The following is a 17,176-nucleotide window of genomic DNA, read 5'->3' as shown; positions in this document are numbered from 1 at the left end:
TTTATCAATTTAAGTATTTTCTGAGACCCATGGACAAATGATAGAATAATATGACACATGGAGAATCAAGAACATAAGCATCTCTAGTGTTTCTATGAATAGAGTCATTTATGGAAATTGTGTATTTGCTCGTTTCGTTTTTGTCGTATAGATCATACCCAAAGAAAGATGGGATAGCCTTAACATACCTTAATTGCTCATAAGAACCCGAGAAGGTCGTAGATGAACATTCAAACTTGGATCATATTCAAAAGAATTATCCTCAAGGCAAGAATTCCCAAAGAATTATCCTTAACTAAGGGTACTGAACGTTTGTGAACTCATTCTCCATACCAAATGAAGTTTGAACGTTTATAATAGGCTTTCCGAGAATGAGAGCACACCAAATTCACTCACAACAGTATCATAAACCAAATGCCTACCAAGTGTTCCATCATGTTTATTTGGTATTGTAGTAGGAAAATGATATTTATTCTTTCAAGATATACTAACGTGACTTTGTAATAGAAAGAGCCCTATATTTGAATCTCTTGAAGATCCAAAAGGCCAAATGAAGTAAAATAGTCATAAATTTGTGTTTGAATGGATGTGGGCCCACTTCATGTGGTGAATTAACCACATGCCTTTAATTTGCCACCTTTCAATTTTATTTTAGAGTCAGTAGTTTGAAGGTTGGGCTGCCACGTTGGTTGTTATCCATTCCCAACAATTAACCACCAATCATCTTAATTAAGAATTATCTCAAATTACTTATAATACTACTCACTTTCAACACACCTTATACATCTTACTATCATGGTCATGTGGTACCTGGTATGACACTAGTCCATGAATACGGGGTATTATAGCTTGTACCGTATTTTATCCCCCAAATTGTAAAACTTCGATAAAACTCATTTTCTTCGATTCACTTACCCTCTCACCTTCATGATTTTACTTATCACTTGTTTGAAATAGCGTAATGTATATAATCTCAAAATAATCCCATCCTCGAACCTATCTTGATTAACTTACGATGAAACTTTAATATACGAAAATGCGGGATGTAACATCTCATTTTCGAGCTTTCATCAAATTTACTTATGGCGTACTTCACGTATAAAAACATGGGGTGTAACATCATTCCCCCCTTTGGAACATTCGTCCTCGAATGTTGACTAATGTACTTATCATTTTTATAACTTATGTCTTCCGAATACTTTAGTATTATCCTTTCCATCTAGGCAACTGTTCTGTGATTAATTCCAAAGGCCAGAGCATTCCCCCCTTTAGGACTCTTTCTCACGCCACGACTTGTGGTCGGAATCCTTCCAATCTCGTAACTGTTGCTACCTTCTGTCATGCAGCCTGTACGACTTTTGCCTTGTATGTGCGCCTATGTGACTCTTCCCTTCAGCTTTTAGCCAATCTCTAGGCCTCACTTTGGGAACATATACAGAACTTGACAAGATGTCCCTCTGGGCATCTATAGGTGTACTAAAGTTCTTTACTCGGTACTTTGTTGAACTTACGAATATTGTTATACCTTATTTCATAGGTCCATTTATCCATCCGTATGACTTTACTGCCATAACTCTTACTTCGATCTATCGTTACTGAGGTCTGCTACCAAACTCCAACTTACTCTCGTTGCTTATCTTATATGCATAAATCTAAGTCCTTTAGTGCTTCTTCATTACTAATCATCTTGAGAATGATGGTCTAATCTTATCTCATACTTTGTAAATAGTATCCATCCAATGTTGATTCACCTCAACGTTGATCTACAATCTACCACTGAAGACTTGAAACTTCTTACGTAATACATTACCACTAGGGCCCACGTCACATCGGGGTCATCTGGAGTAATTAGACTGATCCACCTAGGGACAATACTATACTTCTATAACCGTATTTTATAGCATTCCAATGTGATTCACTTACGTGGCTATTTTAATCCTATACAATTCTTGAAATCCCTTTTTTTCTTCTTCAAATCATTACTCAATCGAAGGCCCAAACGTCATCCTTTATCTATCACAATCACACCCTCATTCCACTACCAGGGCAGCATTCTATTTCTTCTAGATGCTATTAGCCTTAGATTCTTTTGAGTTCATTCTGGCTATACTAAAGTTTCTATAACTTAGAGAAACCATTAGCTCTCTTGTTTTTATTGGCTTAATCCAGAGGACTTATCCATTCTCGTCACCTTCTCACTCGCATTTTCTCATCCTTACTCGCGAGGAAAACACTTAGTATAACCGGCACATACAGTCCCTTAAGCCGAACTTTGCTCACATTGCTTGCTTTAGGGAAGCATCCTCCTGAATTACCTTTCTCTGAATTTCTCATCAATCTTCTTCTGGTGTCCATTCTATTATCGCTGGAATGAAATATGAAATTCTCATGATGCTGACCATTACCAAATCACTCAGTCCCTAATTCATGTTTAGTTTATCTTGTTCACCAATCCATACTGATTTCTATTACTTTGGGGTCTAACTTTTCCTTCTGGTAGTCGCGTTGGAGTCACGAACTTATTTCTCGAAATGAGGATACAACTTTATGGCCTATACTCTTTTGTTGTTTCTAGGCCTGGCACCTCTCATCTTTTCCTTCCCTTGACTATAGACTATGCAATACTGTCATTTCATCATTTGTTTTTCTACCGTTGTCATCCAGGTATCGAATCTTACTCATAATGCTTCATTAACTCTCTTATTATTTCCCGCTAACATTTATGTCTATCACTTTATTCTGAAAACTCGAACAAGATATTCTTTTTCTCTTAGCTCCCTTGCTCCATCTACTGGCTCTTCGGGTTGCCTAACATTCTTTGTCTACTAGGGACGGGAGCCACACTAAGGTAATATTTATCCCTTCAAGGCTTCCAGTGCCTATCTTTGTAGTACTCATATCTAGTTGTACTATTTTAGAGTGCACCATCTGGGTATCTCACAAGGAGATCTATTAGCACATTTGCAATATCCTTCGGAAATGTCAACTAACGCAAACAATCCATCCACCAGTTTGGGTTACTCTAACTCCAGTCGGATCCTGATATCCGTCCTTCTCTTATAATACTTCTATTAGCTTCCATAGGGCATAAATGAGATGGGTGTGGCCAATTGTACATACCTTTGTTATTGTTGAAGGTAACTCAAAAGTCTTATATTCCTCTGCCTGAATTGTGAATACTGATAATCTTCATTAATTGGGCACCTCGTTCCCTTCTTCATCTTGCTTCTTTTACTTGTTGAAACATGTATCTACCTTCTAAATCTCTCATTACTTTCCACCATATGGGTGGATAGATATTCTTACCTTAAGGTTCCTTATCAAGAAGCTTACACGTCTTGGTACACACATGTTCTACTGAATACCTCATATTTATCCATCATAAGCATGATGCAAAAATCGAGTTCCTTTGACTCAACTCTTCCATAGCTATATCTCTTAGCAACTGTCTTTCTGGACTTAGGCATCGTCGTATTATTAATAAGATAGAGTTTAGGAAATTGAGTTCTTACAACTGAGCTCTACCACACAATCTAGAGTAAGAAGAAAGCGTGACAGTCCTAAATTCCCTGTTGCCTCCTGCTTATAAGTGTGGTGCACAACACACCCGTAAACCAGACTCTACTAGACACGGCTTGTAGACTCCCTTGGACAGAACTGCTCTGATACCACTTTTGTCACGACCCAAACTGATGGGCCGCGATGGGCACCCGGTGCCTTACTCAACTGAGTACCAACGTAATGTATCTTTCGTGTCATTCTATCATAGGTAAATAAAGCGAAGTAAAGCATGAGGGAATACAAACTTATACATAGGACATATTGGCCTATAAGACCAAAATGATAACTCGTATACTGAACATAGGCCGACAAGGCCGTACAATCTTTCACGTACACGACATATGTCTACAAGTCTCTAAGAGTACAGAAATGTCATAAAGCTCGGGACAGGGCCCTGCCTTACTAATCAATAAATGTCGTAATCATACTGACCACATAAGCAACTCCCTAGAAAATGGAGCGCACCAACACCTTTCGCTGAGCTGATAGCTTACTTGGAGGACTTTCGACTTGTCTATCGGGACCTGTGGGCATGAAACGCAGCGTCCCCAGGCAAAAGGGACATTAGTACAAATAATGTACCTAGTATGTAAGGAATGAAAATCAGTAAACAATAGACATGAGAGAAACATGGAGTAAAAGACTCAACATGTATATCTGAATAGCTCTGTGAATCATTTAATATTATAATGTCATGCATATGCGTATAAATGTCATACCATGCATGGGTATATATGTTCATAATATCATCAAGCCTCTGAGGGCATCCCATCATATCATCTAGACCACTGTGGGCAAATCATCAACGTATACCAGTTGATTAGGTGGTGGTGCGTATATAACGCCGTAACCTTTTCCCATATTCCATATACATATATATACATATATACGCGTATATAACGCCATATGGTCATTGGTCAATTTACATGAATGCAATGCATAAGAAGTACGTTAATGAAATCCCTTGAAATTGTCATAAGACCATTATGCCTCTGATTAATATCATGAAATAAACTTTATCAACTTAAGTATTTTCTGAGGCCCATGAATAGATGATAGAATATTATGACACATGGGGAATCAAGAACATAAGCATCTCTAGTATTTCTATGAATAGAGTCATTTATGAAAATTGTGCATTTGCTCGCTTTGTTTGTGTCGTGTAGATCATGCCCAAAGAAAGATGGGATAGCCTTAACATACATTAATTGCTCATAAGAACTCGAGAAGGTCATAGATGAACATTTAAACTTGGATCATATTCAAAAGAATTATCCTCAAGGCATAAATTACCGAAGAATTATCCTTAACTAAGGGTGCTGAACGTTTGTTAACTCCTTCTCCATACCAAATGAAGGGTGAACGTTTATAATAGGCTTTCCAAGAATGAGAGAATACCAAATTCACTCACAACAGTAACATAAACCAAATGCCTACCAAGTGTTCCATCATGTTTATTTGGTATTGTAGTAGGAAAATGATATGTATTCTTTCAAGATATACTAACGCGACTTTCTAATAGAAAGAGCAATATATTTGAATCTCTTGAAGATCCAAAGGGCCAAATGAAGTAAAATGGTCATAAATTTGTGTTTGAATTGATGTGGGCCTGTTACAACCCAAACCGATGGGCCGCGATGGCCACCCGGTACCTTACTCAACCGAGTACCAACATAACGTATTATTTCATATCATACTATCATAGGTAACTGAGCCGGAGAGGCAGACGTGAGATAAGTAGAATATAACATGAAATACCATCTTATACATAAGACATACGGCGTATAAGACCGAAATAACCACTCGTACACTGAACATAGGCCGACAAGGCCATACAATATTTTACGTACATGATATTTGTCTACAATCCTCTAAGAACACATAATTGTCATAATTGTCGGGACAGAGACCCGCCATACCAAATAATACACGTCTAAATCATACTGACCAAACAAGCAACTCCGGAGCAAATGGAGCATTCCAACACCTTCCGCTGAGCTGATAGCCTACTTGGAGGACTCTCGATCTATCTATCGGGACCCGCGGGCATGAAACACAGTGTCCCTAGGCAATAAGGATGTCAGTACAAATAATAAACCAAGTATGTAGGGAATGAATATCAGTAAACAATAGACATGAGAGAAACATGAGTAAAAGACTCAACATGTATATTTGAATAGATCTGTGAATCATTTAATATTATAATGTCATGGATGTGCGTTCATAACATCATCAAGCCTCTGAGGGCATCCCATCATATCATTTCGGCCAATGTGAGAAAATCATCAACGTATACCAGCTGATCAGGTGGTGGTGCGTATATAACATCGTAACCTTTTCCCAAATCCCATATACACACACACATATATATATATATATATATATATATATATATATATATATACACATATATACGCGTATATAATGCCATCTGGTCATGGGTCAATGTACGTGTATAAATGAATGCAATGCATGAGAAGTACGTCAATAAAATCTTTCGGAATGTCATAAGACCATTATGCCTTTCGGATAAACTTTATCAAATACATATTTTTCTAAGACCCATGAACATAAGAAATAATAATAATTCACATGGGGAATCAAGAATATAGACACCCTTAGTACTTCTATGAATAGAGTCATTTATGAAAGTTGCGTATTTTGCTCGTTTCGTTTGTCTCATTTGGATCATGCCAAAAAGAAAGAAAGGATAGCCTTAACATACCTAAGCCGATTCTCTTGACAATCCCCCTAACGCACGTCAACTGCGACAACACGTAACGGCGGATCAAAGTAGGAAAAAATTCGCATGATATTCTTGAGAAAGATTGCACTGTATTCTTTAAAATTGCAAAATCTCACACTGTATTGTGTTATGAAATTTCCAGTTAGCTATGGAGCTCCATCCATAGCATGGCCTTCATTCATAATGTTGATGATATTATTCTTAGAAATGATTAGCTTTTTCCAACCGTGAGGTGATGAAATTTCTATAAATGGTTGGTCTTTATGTGGGGCCCACGTGTTTCCCAAAGTGTGCCATCTAGCAATGTGACTAAAGAGTCACCTAAATCAATATTCTTGGGCTGCCACGTTTGGGAGGGTTTATTAAGCCTTATCCAACATCCTAATTATTCCCTAATTCATTATTTAACTAATTAATCTTCCATTAACCAATAATCAATCAATTACCCATATAATTAAGAATTATCTCAAATTACTTAAAATACTACTCACTTTTAACACACCTTATACACCTTACTATCGTGGCCATGTGGTACCTTGTATGGTACTAGTCCATAAATATCGGGTATTTTAGCTCGGGCCATATTTTGTCCCAAAATGTCAAATTCTGATGAAATTCATTTTCTTCGATTTGCTTACCCTCTCACCTTCCCGAATTTACTCATCACTTGTTTGAAATAGCATAATTTTTATAATCCCAAAAAAAATCTCATTCTCTATCTTTCATCAATTTATTTATGGCATACTTTCACGTACGAAAATATGGGGTGTAAAATCATTCCCCCGTTGGAACATTCGTCCTCGAATGTTGACTGATGCACTTATCATTCTCATAACCCATAGCATTTGTGAATACATTAATGCTCTTCTTGGCATTTAGGCAACTGTTCTTTGAATAAATCCAAAAGCCCAGGCATTCCCCACTTTAGGCCTCTTTCTCATACCATGACTTGTGGTTGGAATCTTTCCAATCTTAGAACTTTTGCTACCTTCTGTCATGCAGCATGTACGACTTTTTCCTTGTTTGTGCGCCTATGCGACTCTTCCCTCCAGCCTTTAGTCAATCTCTAGGCCTCACTTTGTGAACATATACAGAAATATGACAAGATGTTCCTCTAGTCTTCATTAGCTTTACTACATCTAAGTAGGCCATACTATCCCATAACTCTTATTTTGATTTATCGTTACTGAGGCCTGCTACCAAACTCTAGGTTACTCTCGTTGCTCATCCTATATGCATAAAGCTAAGTCTTTTAACGCTTCTTCATTATTGCTCATCTTAAGACTGATGGCCTAATCTCATCTCATACTTTGTAACTTTTATCCATCCATTGTTGATTCACCTTAATGTTGATCTATAATTTACCATTGATAATTTGAAACTTCTTACGTAATCACTAGGGCTCATGTTGTATCAAAGAACACTTGAAGTGATTTTCCGGATCCTCCTGGGGGCGATACTGTACTTCCATAATCGTATTTCATAGCATCCCAATGTGATTCACCGTATTTAATCCTATGCCATTCGTGAAATCCTTTTTTTTCTTCAAATCATTACTCAATCGAAGGCCCAAACGTCATCCTTTATCTATCACAATTACACCCTTATTCTACTACCAGGGCAGCATTCCATCTCTTCTAAATGCTATTAGTCTTAGACTCCTTTGAGTTTATTCAGGCTATACTGAACTTTCTATAACTTAGAAAAACCATTAGCTCTCTTGTTTACATGGGCTTAATCCCGAGGACTTATCTGTCTCATCACCTTCTCACTCGCCCTTTCTTATCCATACTCATGTCTTCTTCCTTGTCACTTTACCATACTTTAACTTTCGACCTATACATGTCTACTTATACTACTCACAACCTTTCTTCAATTTGCTTGCGCCATAGATTTCCTTATGTTATTTTGGAAAATCAAGCGAGACATCACATCGTCTCAAACTCTTCTTTACTCTATTAACTAGACCTCTCGATACCTAAAAACCATAGGCTGGAAGTTATGCCACTGACGACGCCGCTATCATTCCTGGATAATGAATTCCCGCACTTCTAGCCTTCTATCTGAAGTACAAATTATTCACAACCTTCTGCATTTGAGTATCTCGTACGTTGTTCAACTTTACCTTACTTACCTTAAAATATTTCCTCACATCTTCTATCTCTTTTATGACCTCCCTTCAATATAGGTATAATTCACATCCACAACTTGAAGCTCTATTATAACACTTGCACCTCTAGTGCATACATAATCTGGTGGGAGCTTCATACTGACTTCTTATGAGGCTGGTGCTCTACTAATTGGCTTTATCATAGAGTCGTTATAGAATATGGTTGTTATACTATCTCTCTTATACCTCTGATATTAAGAGTGATTCTGCTATGTTCTTAATCATGATGTCTAAAATATTCTGGGTCCAATAATCAGACTCCTGATTTGCTTCATTGATGTAACTCTTTAGTTTCATTTTCCTTCTAATCAACCTTTGTGTAGGATTAAGCTATCTTACGATCTGCGGCTCTTGGTATTAGTTATTACTTTAGTCTTTCATAGCCGCTATGGAATATCCGTGATACCATCATTTAACAATTCAATCCCTTGTCTATGACCTGGACTCAATTCTTTCTTTTAACTTATACTAGAGTCTTCTACAGCTGTATAATTTTCAACATATATGCTGCATGGATAATACTCCAAAATCTAAAGTGAATTCATAACATCACTCACTCTGGATCACTGATCGAATAATTCTTTTCATTCCTTCTCAGCTTTCTTTAAATGTAAGCTATTACTTTTCCTGGTCTTTCTGCCTCCTTATTGTGTGCCGAAGTTTTCGTGCAACTCATATGATCTCGCTGTTCATTAGCCACAATAGGCGTCACTTTCTTATAGAGTGCTGAATATATTGTTGTGAGACTGTTGTTACAAGATCATTTCCTCTTTCGGCCACTGTGTTTAGGTTGGAGCCTTCTTCCTTATTTCCTCAGCTAGTCTTTCATTGTAGTATTTAGGGAGGATCCTCTGATTCTTGTAAAGCTGTGAGATTATTACATTGTATACTCGACGGGCCTTTTTATGTCCTTTCCTTGCCTATAATTATCCGTAGTTACTTACCTCCACGTCTTATGCTTGTAGGGTTGCTTCTGAACTTGATATTTGGTTGTTTTCCCAGTGGCACTCTCTTTTATTTCTGTAACACTCATATGGTACCTTTAACTACCCTAACTCCTATCTGAATATTTCTCAAGTATTATTCACTATATCGGGTTTTACTATGTTCATCTTGCATGATCTACTGATCTGTTTGTAACCTCTCGTCTAGCCATAACTAGGCTCTTCCTGAATCAACTACTAAATACTCGTTGGCCATTTCTCATATCAATATTCCGCGTAATCTATCTTGGGTTATTTCCTTTGTCTTAACTTACATCTCACACTGGCTCCTTATCTATCAATAACATCTCGGACAGGGACCCTTACTTCCTTTCCTTGACGTCGTGTTTGCATCACATTCTGGAATCGTAGCATATCTGTAGGCTTTGAATAAGTGCAATCTCATCCCTTTTCATTTTTTTATCGCATTCTTCCCTTACCATTCCATAATTACTAGAACCACTTAATTCTGACTTAATACCGCATCACTCCATATTCCCCCCTTTAGTGGAGTACTAAGAGTTGGAGCTACAACAACCTACCTATAGATGTTTTACCTCTTCATCTTTGGCATCATTTCACATCATCGTTGACCCTTACTCACTTTGTGGTAATCCTTCTGTACCAAGGATAACAAAATTCCTTACTCGCGAGGGTAACACTTAGTATAACTGGCACATACAGTCCCTTAAGCTTAACTTTGCTCACATTGCTTGTTTTAGGAAAGAGTCTTCCTGAATGACCTTTAAAAGTTATTCTTCTATCGTCCATTCTATTATCGCCAGAACAAAATCTGAAATTCTCATGATGCCGACTATTATCCAATCACTCAGTCCCTAATTCATGTTTAGTTTATCTTGTTCACCAGCCCATACTGATTTCTATTATTTTTGGGTCTAACTTTTCCTTCCGGTAGTCGCATTGGAGTCACGAACTTATTTCTTAAAATGAGGATATGACATTATGGCCTATACTCTTTTGCTATCTCAAGGCCTGTCACCTCTCGTATTTTCCTTCAATTGAGTATACACTCTGTAATACTGTCATCGTTTTGATCTATTGTTGTCATCCATGTATTACATCTTACTCATAATACTTCATTATCTCTCTTCTTATTTCCCGCTAACATTTATGTCTATCACTTTATTCTGAAAACTCGAATAAGACATTCTTTTGCTTTTACCTCCCCTTTGCTCCATCCAGTGGCTCTTCATGTTGCTTAACATTCTCACTCTACTAGGGACGCGAGTCAAACTAAGGTAACATTTATCCCTTCCTAGCTTTCAGTGCCTATCTTCTGATTTTTTTTCATGCTCATATTCACATCTAATTATAATATTCTAGAGTACACCAATTGGGTGTCTCACAAGGAGATCTATTAGCACCTTTGTAATATTCTTCGAAAATGTCAACTAACACAAACAATCCATTCATCATTTTGGGTTACTCTAACCCCAGTCGGATCCTGATATCCCGTCCTTTTCTTAAACTACACGTGTTAACCTCCAATAGGGCATAACTGAGATAGGTGCGGCCGATTGTACATACTCATCATAAGAATCATGCAAAATGGAGTTCTTCTGACTCAACTCTTCCATAGCTATATCTCTTATCAACCGTTTTTATAGATGTAGACATCATCGTATTATGAATAAGATAGAGTTTAGGAAATTGAGTTCTTACAACTAAGCTTTAACACACGATCAATAGTAAGAAGAAAGAATGACAATCCTAAATGCCCTATAGCCTTCTGCTTATAAGTGTGGTGCACAACACACCCATAAACAAGACTCTACTAGATACGGCTTGTAGACTCTCTAGGACAGAACTACTCTGATACCACTTTTATAGCGACCCAAATCGATGGGCCGCGATTGGCACCCGGTGTCTTATTCAACTGAGTACCAACGTAATGTATCTTTCGTTTCATTCTATCATAGGTAAATGAAGCGAAGTAAAGCATGAGGGAATACAAACTTATACATAGGAACGTCAGTTCAAATAATGTACCGAGTATGTAAGGAATGAAAACCAGCAAACAATTGACATGAGAGAAACATGGAGTAAAAGACTCAACATGTATATCTGAATAGCTCTATGAATCATTTAATATTATAATGCCATGCATATGCATTCATAACATCATCAAGCCTCTGAGGGCCTCCCATCATATCATTTCGGCCACTGTGGGCAAATCATCAACGTATACCAGCTGATCAGGTGGTTGTGCGTATATAACACCGTAACCTTTTCCCATATCCCATATACATATATATATATATATATATATATATATATATATATATATATATATATATATATATATATACATACATACATACATACATATATACACGTATATAATGCCATCTGGTCATGGGTCAATGTACATGTATAAATGAATGCAATGCATGTGAAGTACGTCAATAAAATCTTTCGGAATATCATAAGACCATTATGCCTTTCGGATAAACTTTATCAAATACGTATTTTTCTAAGAACCATGAACAGAAGAAATAATAATAATTCACATGGGGAATCAAGAATATAGACACCCCTACTACTTCTATGAATAGAGTCATTTATGAAAGTTGCGTATTTTGCTTGTTTCGTTTGTATAATTTGGATCATGCCAAAAAGAAAGAAGGGATAGACTTAACATACTTGAGCCAATTCTCTTGACAATCCCCCTAACACACGTCAACTGCGACAACACGTAACGGGGATCGAAGTAGGGAAATATTAGTATGATATTCTTGAGAAAGATTGCACCGTATTCCTTAAATTTGCAAAATCTCACACTATATTGTGTTATGAAATTTTCAGTGAGCTATGGAGCTCCATCCGTAGCATGGCCTTCATTCATAATGTTGATGAGATTCTTCTTAGAAATGGTTAGATTTTTCCAACCGTGAGGTGATGAAATTTTTATAAATGGTTGGTCTTTATGTGGGGCCCACATGTTTCCCAAAGTGTGCCATCTAGCAATGTGACTAAAGAGTCACTTAAATCAATATTCTTGGGCTGCCATGTTTGGGAGGGTTTATTAAGCCTTATCCAACATCTTAATTATTTTCTAATTTATTATTTAACTAATTAATCTCTCATTAACCAATAATTAACCAATTACCCACATAATTAAAAATTATCTCAAATTACTTAAAATACTACTCACTTTTAACACACCTTATACACCTTACTATCATGGCCATGTGGTACCTTGTATGGTACTAGTCCATAAATACCGAGTATTTTAGCTCGGGCCATACTTTGTCCCAAAATGTCAAATTGTGACGAAATGCATTTTCTTCGATTTTCTTACCCTCTCACCTTCCCGAATTTACTTATCACTTGTTTGAAATAGCATAATGCTTATAATCCCAAAAAAAATCTCATTCCCAAACTTTCATCAATTTATTTATGACATACTTTCACGTACGAAAATATGGGGTATAACAGGGCCCACTTCATATGGTGGATTACCCACACACCTTTAATTTGCCACCTTTCAATTTCATTTAAGAGTCATTAGTTTGAAGGTTGGACTGCCACATTGGTTGTTATCCATTCCCAACAATTAACCACCAATCATCTTAATTCAGAATTATCTCAAATTACTTATAATACTACTCACTTTCAACACACCTTATACATTTTACTATCATGGTCATGTGGTACTTGGTATGGCACTAGTCCATGAATACGGGGTATTATAGCTTGGACCGTATTTTATCCCCCAAATTATCAAACTTCGACGAAACGCATTTTCATCGATTCACTTACCTTCTCACCTTCACGAATTTACTTATCACTTGTTTGAAATAGCGTAATGCTTATAATCTCAAAACAAACTCATCCCCGAACTTATGTCGATTAACTTACGACGAAACTTAAACATACGAAAATGCGGGATGTAACATCTCATTTCCGAGCTCTCATCAAATTTACTTATGGCATACTTTTGCGTACGAAAATATGGGGTGTAACATGTGTACTATATTTGGCCTCATCGATTCATGTTCAGGTTTTGGGAAGACTCAGAGTTTATGCTTCGTGTGGATATGATGTACATGGAAGGGAATACAGCCGGTTGCTTCTCTGAGAGGGTGTTCATATGCTAGTAGAGCCTTGGAATTAATTATATTCAGGACCAAGTTAGAGTGGGTGACTGTCAACAACGGTCCTAGTGGTTTCAAAAATTAAAGTGCGGTGCCTAAGGATTTCGAGTTTGTAGTGTGGTTAAGTATCAAGCTTTTGCAGTGGATTATGAAAGGGACTTGGAGTGTTCTATGTTATCATCGGTCTGCGGTGCAACATTTGAGAAATGGGAGAAAATAATTCCTAATTCGTAGCAGAATTATCAGAATGGATGTTCCAGTTGAAGATGCTATTATGCGCATATGAAGGAAATGAGATGGTTCGTGGGTTTTGAGACAATGTGGTCTCGTGAATTGGGTCATTCGAGATGAGTGTGGATTGAGTACGTTATATTTTGAATGGATCTATTATTATTTCTAAGGCAAGTCCAAAGTAAATTAGAAGAAGTTGGTTCGGTTAGCAATGGTTGAATCGGCATGATGGTGGCAATGATCAGTTCCTTCAGCGTGTTAAATTATACAAGTGATTGGTGTCGGCACGTGCGAGGCTTGACGGGCGCCGTAAATTGATTTATTTGGAGGCATTCGATTATTTAAGGCTTGTGATGTATAGATGGATCTCGGAAGAGTTATGGTGGTTTAGACCACAACTTGAGGTTTGTATTTTCTATGGTTATGGGAATTCAATCGTGTGTTGCAATGGTTCTCCTGAAATGAGTTAAGTGAAAGGTTTCTATACGATAAAGTGTTTATTATATTAGTGGTTCAGGAGCTATGATGAAATTCTTGTACTCTAGCGTAGTGGCATGTTAGGTGCATTGAGCGGCATGGTAATTCGAAGTTGAGGATTAAAGTGGCGGTTTTGCGTTGGCAATAATGTCACGAGCTCGGATGAGCAGGGAAGAATTCAGATGTTTGGAGTAAGCTAGTATTTTCTATAGCATCACCTGAGAACAGTGTCCGGTGTAAGAGGCTTTGTGTACTGATTTGCGAATTCTCAATTTGCTTTACAACACTAGTATGGCTAGTGGTATGGATTGCTACCTACTGGGGAAGATCGTGGGGGCGTATCCCACGTGAAGATTGTATAAGTGTGACATGTAGTCACTAGATTTATTAAAGATTGAAACCGAGTATAGAGGTTATGGTACTACAACTAATATGAGAATTTATGCCTAAAGGGCGCTCTATTCATTTGGTCGCAGACTGTTGAAGTTTGTTGCGGAATTGACGGTTGTTCTTGTGTGTCATGAGAAAAGGTTATTGTGGATCCTTGAAAGGTTATTAGCCCAGTACGGTACAATCAAAATCGGCTTGAGGTCCGTGGATGGATCTAAATATGAATGTGTTCATTTCAACATAGCATTGCTTACGGAGGAGTCTTCGAGCCTTGGATGTTATTTCTGTCGTCAGCCATTCCATGTAATCTCTATTGTTCCACGTGGGTTGTGAGACTGTTTGATTATTCGCACAAGTATTGAGATCCCATGAAGTTTGTGGTGTTGTGAGAGCATGATGGCTCTCGAGATGCAGGTCATTTATTGCACCTTAGTTGTGCTTGGGTTTCATAGCATACGACGCTATCCGTCTCCCCAGGGCTGTGTTTTTTCACTTGGCGTGCTTGTTGTCAATATTTGGGTATTTCATAGGTATTAGCATTATGGCTTGATGTGTATTTCCTTACTTATTATTATGTGTGGATCAGGTGGCACGCCACCATGGATATGTTGTTTGGATCGGGTTGCACGCCGCAACGGTATCACGTATGGATCGGGTTGCACGCCGCAACAACGAGATGATGAGTACGGTTCCCTATATCTACTCTTATGCATTTTGTTTCTCATTCTCTGAGAAAGGTTCATAACATCTTTTCGTTTGTCGTATTAGTTATGTGTGTTGGGTAGTTCTTTCCCAGGTTTTGTTTTTCCTTATATATCATATTTGAGTCGTGGCCTGTCGACACATTGATGGCGTCATATGAGACTTTTGGCAGTGTCTGAGATGGCTTATTGCCTGAGCGGCTTGTACTGGGCGAGACGAGGTTATTGGACATAGGATCAATGCGATCAGAGTTAGGAAGGGTATATTATAGGGCAAATATTGTTATTTAGTTCAGAATAAGGTAATGGTTCTTGTCAGGAGGAGAGACTCCATGATTGGTGATTAGGCAGATGGTTATGAGTTTCTACACATCTCTTTCGTCATGGCAGTATTGCGAGAGTTGGAACAGGGCTTATATATGTTATGAGGTATACTACGGGCTTCGAGTCAGGGGAAATTTCAGTTGTTGTGCTTGGGTGAGATTGCCTTGGGCAAATGAGTTATGTGGTGCATGGGTGTGATTTCAGCGGAGGAGCATTGTCATGTTGGGTTCAGTGTCTGGTGACTGATACAGTGTTCGTGTGTTAGAATTTGGTATCGTGGAGAATTCCGGATGTTAGAACTTGGTTCTAGGTAGCAGGAAAGATCTTCAGTCTGGCTCGAGCTAATATGCTCAACCGGGTTGTGGTGGCACGGGTAGGTGCACGAGGTGTTAAACAGTGATTTTGGATAACTCCAGAGTAGCCCTTGGCACGTTCGAGGACGGACGTATATTTAAGTGGGAGAGAATGTAACGACCCGACCGGTCGTTTTGAGCTTTAGCGTGTTGTTCGGCGATTTGAGACCTTGAGTAGCTTCCCTTTAAATATTATGGCTTGTACGTGTGATCGAAATGCAATTTCGGGAAGTTCTGAGTAGATTTAGAAAGAAAATTCTAATTTCGGAAGCTTTAAGTTGGAAGAATTGACTAATGTGTGACTTTTGAGTAAACGACCTCGGAATCAAGATGTGAAGGTTCCAATAAGTTCGTATGATAATTTCGAACCTGGGCGTATGTTCGGGTTGAGAATCGGGTCGCTCGGGAGTATCTCGGTGCCTATTACGGAAGGTTGGCATTTTGATGGTTTAAGAATTTCTTAAGTTTGGGTTGGAGTGGATTTTGATGTGATCGATGTCCATTTGGGATTCTGAGCCTGGGAATGATTCCGTATGGTGATTTTGGTCTTAGGAGCATTTTTAGATGTTAATTTGGAGGTCCGTAGGTCATTCCGACATTAATTGGCAAAAGTTGGAAAATCAGATGATTTTTGGGAAGTTTGACCGGGAGTGAACTTTTTGATATCGGGTTCGGATTCCGATTCTAGAAATTTGGAATAGGTATGTTATGTCATTTATGACTTGTGTGCAAAATTTGATGTCAATCAAAGTTAATATGATAGGTTTCGACATTGAATGTAGATGTTTGAAATTTGGTAGTTTTCATTAGGCTTAATTTGGAGTGTAATTTGTGTTTGTGATGTTGTTTGATGTTATTTGAGGGCTCGGCTAAGTTCGTATGACGTTTTAGGACTTGTTGGTACATTCGGACGGGGTCCCAAGTGGCTCGGGTGTGTTTCGGGGTGAGTTTTGAGCGAGACTGGTCATTTCGGCACTCTGATGTTGTTGTTGAACTTTTGAAGTGTGGGGGTCACATTTTGGAGTGATGAGGCAGAGGAAAAGTGTAGAGCCCAAAGGAAAAGTGCGGACCGCAGAGGAATTGTGCAGACTGCAAAATTTCTCTCGCGGCCGCAGAATTTAG

Source organism: Nicotiana tomentosiformis, chromosome 12, assembly GCF_000390325.3.
Source record: "Nicotiana tomentosiformis chromosome 12, ASM39032v3, whole genome shotgun sequence".
Lineage (NCBI taxonomy): Eukaryota > Viridiplantae > Streptophyta > Magnoliopsida > Solanales > Solanaceae > Nicotiana > Nicotiana tomentosiformis.
The sequence above is the reverse complement of the archived record's forward strand: the minus strand, read 5'-3'. Positions refer to the sequence as shown.